Source organism: Lucilia cuprina, chromosome 5, assembly GCF_022045245.1.
Source record: "Lucilia cuprina isolate Lc7/37 chromosome 5, ASM2204524v1, whole genome shotgun sequence".
NCBI classification, from domain to species: Eukaryota; Metazoa; Arthropoda; class Insecta; order Diptera; family Calliphoridae; genus Lucilia; species Lucilia cuprina.
In genome coordinates this window covers 4992384-4998877 of record NC_060953.1, presented here as the reverse complement: position 1 = coordinate 4998877, position 6494 = coordinate 4992384, and positions in this window count along the sequence as shown.

Here is a 6494-nt window from a genome sequence, read left to right as displayed (position 1 = left end):
GTCTAGTCTATAGTCTAGTCTATAGTCTAGTCTATAGTCTATAGTCTAGTCTATAGTCTAATCTATAGTCTAGTCTATAGTCTAGTCTATAGTCTAGTCTATAGTCTAATCTATAGTCTAATCTATAGTCTAGTCTATATAGTCTAGTCTATAGGCTAGTCTTTAGTCTAAAGTCTAGTCTATAGTATAGTCTATATTGTAGTCAATAGTCTAGTCCAAAGTCTATTCTATAGTCTAGTCCAAAGACTAGTCTCCAGAATAGACTATAGACTAGTATGGACTTGACTATTGAGCAGACTAGTCTAGTCTTATCCGTGAAAAGTATTCTATTTGGTAACATTTCAAAAGTTAACACTTTTCATGGCTTCTCCCGAATCTCTTTTTAATATCTTTTTTTCTCATCTTTGTTTCTATTCTTAAGAACTTTTTTGTTTTTGTTGCTGCTGATAGCATCATGAATGAAAGACAACAACAGCATGCTTAAATGCATTCATGGCACTTTTTTTAGGGTCATTATGCACTCTGGTTGTTTATGTTAAAGAAAGTGAAAAAGTAATAAAAAAAAGTACGAAGGAAAAAATATGAATTTAGTAAGACAATATTTTAAACGTTATTTCTGTGTTTGGCACTATTTAACACACAACCATTTTTTCTTTAGTTTTTTATTACTTGTAAAAAAAAATATGTTTTTGTCTAGTCTTTTGTTTTCATAAAGTTACATAAAAAGTTTTTTTTCTTAAATTTTTCCCTATTTTGTTAAAACAAACTTTTGGCCTAGTAATTAAGAATTTTTTAAGGCTAAATATGAAAACATAGAAAATATTTCAAGTAGAAGAAGAGTTTCTGATTTCATACAGATACAAATTTATAAAAGTTTAGTTGTAAACAGGATTTCTACGTACAGAAATCGGAAATATATTTCTAATACGAATTTTTTAGATAAAATTAAAGAATTGTTTTCATTTACATAAAATATTCGCGAATATTCAATATATAATTTCTAGTTTTGTTCTAGTTCTGTTCTAGTTCTGTTCTAGTTCTGTTCTAGTTCTGTTCTAGTTCTGTTCTAGTTCTGTTCTAGTTCTGTTCTAGTTCTAGTTCTGTTCTAGTTCTGTTCTAGTTCTGTTCTAGTTCTGTTCTAGTTCTGTTCTAGTTCTGTTCTAGTTCTGTTCTAGTTCTGTTCTAGTTCTGTTCTAGTTCTGTTCTAGTTCTGTTCTAGTTCTGTTCTAGTTCTGTTCTAGTTCTGTTCTAATTCTGTTCTAGTTCTTTTATAGTTCTGTTCTAGTTCTGTTCTAGTTCGGTTCTAGTTCTGTTCTAATTCTGTTGTAGTTCTTTTTTAGTTCTTTTCTAGTTCTGTTCTTCCTCCGTGCTTATGGAATTTTCCTTTACCATGCAACATAAAATTACTTTCCCTTTTAGCTTTCTTAAATTTTCCTTCTCTGCTCTTCATTTAGCAGACATAATTTTCCAAAAATCTTTTTTCAAATTGCTTTTAACCTTCACTTCTAACATTTTACAAATAATTTATACACAGTTCGCAAGCTAAAAATTACATGCAAAACCCCTCCAGTAAGATTGTTTTAATATTAAGGAAATAAATAAAAGTTGGGGGAAAAGACTAAAATATAGACAATGCTTTTCACTTTCTTTAAATCTAAGGGTGTAAGAACAAGAGTATTTTAAAATACGCATTTTTAACAAAATAATATTGCTTTTATATAGACTCAAACATACAACTAAACATTACCTATTCCGTTTCCTTTAAAACAGCTTTCTCAATATATAACAAACGTTATTGTTGTTGTGCGTGTAAAACAGCTTCTTTTTTTGTTTAGTTTGATTTGAAAAAAAATGAAGGAGAAAATTTAAAATTTTAATGAGCTTGCTAGCGTGAGCTTTCTTTCAATTTTTATAGACTCACTCTCTATAGTACTTGTTATGTATTATTTTTATTTGTTGTTTTAAACATGTTCGTGAGGGTGTATGTTTTTCGTTATTAAAACGGGAGAAGCAGAATGAAGTACTTTTAGTATTATACTCCATTATTTGTTGACTAAACATATACAATTACAAAAATTGTCTGTATTTCAAACATTAACAATTTTGTTGTAGCATACATTAAGGCATATGTAGTGAATTCCATAACAGGATGTAACTTTGTTTCGTTGTTGTTGTTCTTCGTTTTTTATTTTTGCAAAAGGTATACATAATTGTGAGTATAGATGTATGTATGTATGTTTATGTATTTGTACCTGTAGAAAGATGAGGGAGGATTTTAACAAATATTATGCTTTGTTTGCTAACATTTCACAAAAAAAGGAAGAAATGTAATAAAAATTTAGATTCTTTAACTAAAATATTATTTTATCTTAATTTCTTTTGTTGTTATAGCTACAACAATATTAGTTGTTGGAATTTTGTTTGTTAAATTCTATAGAATTGTCAATTATTTTAAAAGTATTTTTATTTTGCTTTATTAACTATTTCAGTGTGCGTTTATATGACTAGAAACTTTTGATTAAATTTTCTATTTTATTTATCTTTTTTCTAGGATAAACGCGACTGTGGTGCTCCCTGTCATGCCATGTTTTTCCCTGAAAAAGAACGTACCGTTCTTAGATATTGGGTAGGCTCTTGGGCGGCCGTTTGCGTGGCTAGTTGTTTGTTTACGGTAAGTTATCTCTTTGTTTAAGTCATTTACTGATTTTTTTTGCACAATTGTACCTAAAAAAAGCTGAAAACTTTTCATAGTCTGAAAGCTTTTTGAAGACTTAAAGCTTTTCAAAAGCTCTTACTGATTAACCTATATTTTCTTTATTGAAGAGCTTTTTTTTAATTTTACATAAAATTTACTTAAATTTTAACTTTTTTTAAGAAAATTATTTAATAATTGTGTTTTTTACTTTTATAGATCAAACAAGTAGCGAAAGCTTTTTTGAGCTTTCTTTTCAAAATTGTGAATTTTATATAAATTTTAGTTAATTATTAATTAATTTTATTCCAAACTAATAATTTTTCAACATTTAGTAGAAAATTTTTAAAAAAGCTCTTGAAAAGCTTTTTTTGAATTTTTTTATATTTTCTTTAAAAAGTAATATTAGACGTATTTTTACGAGTTTTTGTTGGCTTAAGGGTAGTTTTAGGATTTTTAGTCCTTTAAAAGGACAAAAGCTTTTCAAGAGCTTTTATTTAAAAAAAAGTGTAATTTGTTAAATTTTTAATTGTTTAATCAAATATTTTTACTTTTAAACGATTTATTTCACTTTTTAGCAAAAAAAAAAATCAAAAAAGCATTAAAGAGCTTTTTCTTAAATTTAAGATTATTGAGGTTTTTCTTAACTCAAAAACACTTGTTTCTTTGCTTGAGTTTAAAATTGCCTTGATATTTGTTTCTTTACAAGTTATAACTTGTCAACAACTTTTTGTTGTTTTTGTAAAACATTTCAGTTTTTATACATTTTTTTTTACAAAAAGTTACAGCAAAAATTAGTTTAGACTATTTCAGCTGCATACATACTTATATCAGTTTAAATACTTAATAATAAATTTATCTTATTTACTTTTTTTACTAAAAGCTCTTGTACATGACAAGTGAAACACATAGAGTATACTAGAGTTTTTGCCATTTTTTTGGAAATAACTACAATTTTTTTGGAGATAAAACCGTGATATACAAATTTGCTGCATTAAGTAAAATTTGATATTTTAATATTTGACTACAGAAAATGCAAATGTTATAGTCAGATAGATGACAGACAGATAGAAACTTCAGCTGTAGACTGTATAAAACTTTTGACTACAATTCTTTACAAATGAAAATGAAAAAATCATGTTATAGTGACATGCAAGGGAGAAGGGGCTCTACTACTACAATCAACAACAAGTTGATATAAAAATTGTTGCAAATATTATAGCCACTTCAGGGGCCATTTACGACAGTTGGTCTATATGTAGAAAACTTAAAAGCTTTTACATTAGAAAGAGGGCAAAAACTTACCACTCTAGCCTGTTGTCATCATCATTATCGTTATGTACAATGATGATTAATGTTTAGAAACATAAAACGTGATTTGAATTTCTTTTGTATTATCCCCTCTCTGTGTCTCCCTCTCCTTATCATCCTTATATCTTGTGCTTTATAATAAATTACATTTCTTGCTAATTTTAGGCCTAATAAAGGAAAAATATTATTTTCATCTCTATTGTAATAACAAGAAAAACTTTTAGACATTCATTCATAAATAAATAAATAAATTTAAGCACAAAAATTTTCTTCATAAATATTAATTATGTGGAAAATAAAAACATGCAAAACTTTGTGCTATTTTTGTAAATGAAATTTTTACAGCAAAAAATGTCTAAAGTTTGTGATGAATAAATATTTGTTGCAAATTTTATCATTTAACACCAGCAGCTGCAATCATACAACTATAACAGAGAGAAAGAGCACTTCGACATCAGATCACATCATTAAAACTTCATTTGTCAACAGCGACAGACACACATCAATTGTTTTTTTAGCACCCAAAAGTCAAACAACAACAAATTTTTGTCACACACAAGTTTTAAGTTCACAGCCACCGACATGAACTATGCAGCCGCAGGCATATAGGGAAGTTAGAAAAGGCTGTTTAACCCAGCAGAGAATTTGTAGATAAAAGGTTTTTTAAGAAAATTTTAAAACAATATTCATTACTAGTAATTAAGCTGGAAAGCTTTATATTGAAAGCTTTTTATATTAAAAGCTTTTAAGCTTCAAAGTCCAAAACTCTTTAAAATTATAAAAAAAGAATCATAATGCTTTAATTAAAAGTGAAAGCTTTTATATTTTAAAAGCTTATAAAGCTTTTCTATATAAATTTCTTTAAAGACCATTTTCTTAGCTTTACTTTAAACTAAAAGCTTTAATACATTTCAAACTTTAAAGCTTTCCTTAATGAGATAGACAAAAAACCTTTAACATATAACAAAATCATAAATTTGCTATTAAAACCGAAAGCTTTAATATTCTTAAAGCTTATACAGCTTTTTTGTATAAATTTCTTTCAAAGTTCAAATTCTTAGGTATACTACAAAACTATAGCTTTAAGATATTTCAAGCTTAAAAGCTTTCGTTTATGAGACCAAAAACTTTTAAAATTATAAAAAAATCATAAATCTGCAATTAATACTGAAAGCTTTTATACTTCAAAATAAAGCTTTACTGGAAGCTTTTATGTTATCAAAACTTAAAGCTTTATTTTTAATAAAGCTTTCTAATTTTCTTATTCCTTCAAAGTTCTCTTTTACATTCTCGGCTTCAATTTAAACTGTAAACCTTCACTTTATTTCACTTTAGACTGAAAGCTTTTGTTCAATCAAAATTTTAAATCTTTTTATAACAACATGACTTGTTTCTCTCAATTACAATTTACTTTTTACTAAAAGCTTTGAGACTGGCAAAGTTTTACAGTTTTTTTCTTAAACAGAATAATCTTAGCCTCATATTCTTTGCTACAGTTTAAAAGCTTTTAGCCTAAAATAAATCTTTAAAGCTTTAGTTTAAAACAGAATTATAAATTCGTTGCTGTCTTTTAAACTTTTAACTAAAAGCTTTAAAGCTTTTTATGTCAAGATCATTATTTAATCCTAATTTTCTACTTTGAAAAGTTTTACTTTTATTTTAAACTAAAAGCTCTAGCAAAGCTTTAAAGCTTTCTTTAAGCAGATTTAAGTGAACTCATTAGTTAAGTAAAGGTTTATACTAAAATTAAGCTTTTTAGTTGCCTTAATAACTGGGTTTTCTCTTGCCAGCCTTTACAGCCTTTATAATCAAGCTTTATCACTCTTGTCTATGTTGAAAAGATGTTTTAGTCTTTTAACTGCAATTTTCATTTTGCCAAAAAATTTCCAACTTACGAAATGAACATGTTGTCTAAACACTAGGAAAATGTCTACAAACATGAGAAAATCTAAAAAAGGAAAATTGAAAATGTCAACATTATCCATTTGCAATTATATTTTGCCATAAATGGCAAACAACTTAAAAGGACTACAGATTTTGGAATTTGGTTTTTGAGGAGAGTCTATTGTAAAAGCTTTTAAATTTTCACACAAATAGTTTTTTTCTAAAGAAGTTAATGTATTTTCTCTGTTTGTTGTAAAACTAAAAGATTTTAAGATTTATATTTGAAAATTAAACAAAAGCTTTAGAAAAGCTTTTGTAAATTAAAAAATGTTTACAAAATTTTGAACTCTAATCCATCGAAATATATAAATACTTAGAGATAATGTCAAGCTTAAGATTACACAATCTCTTAAAGCTTTTTCTTTAAGTTATAAGTTTATGTTTTAAAGCTTTAAATGTTATGCTTGAAAGTCAATTAAACAAAAGTTCAATAATCCCCATATATTGCGTTCTCTATGATCAAACCCTACAAAACCCTCAAGTGTTGTTCACTACTTTGTTTTTTTTTACAACTATTTCCTCTCAAATGATTTTCCATTAATCTTTT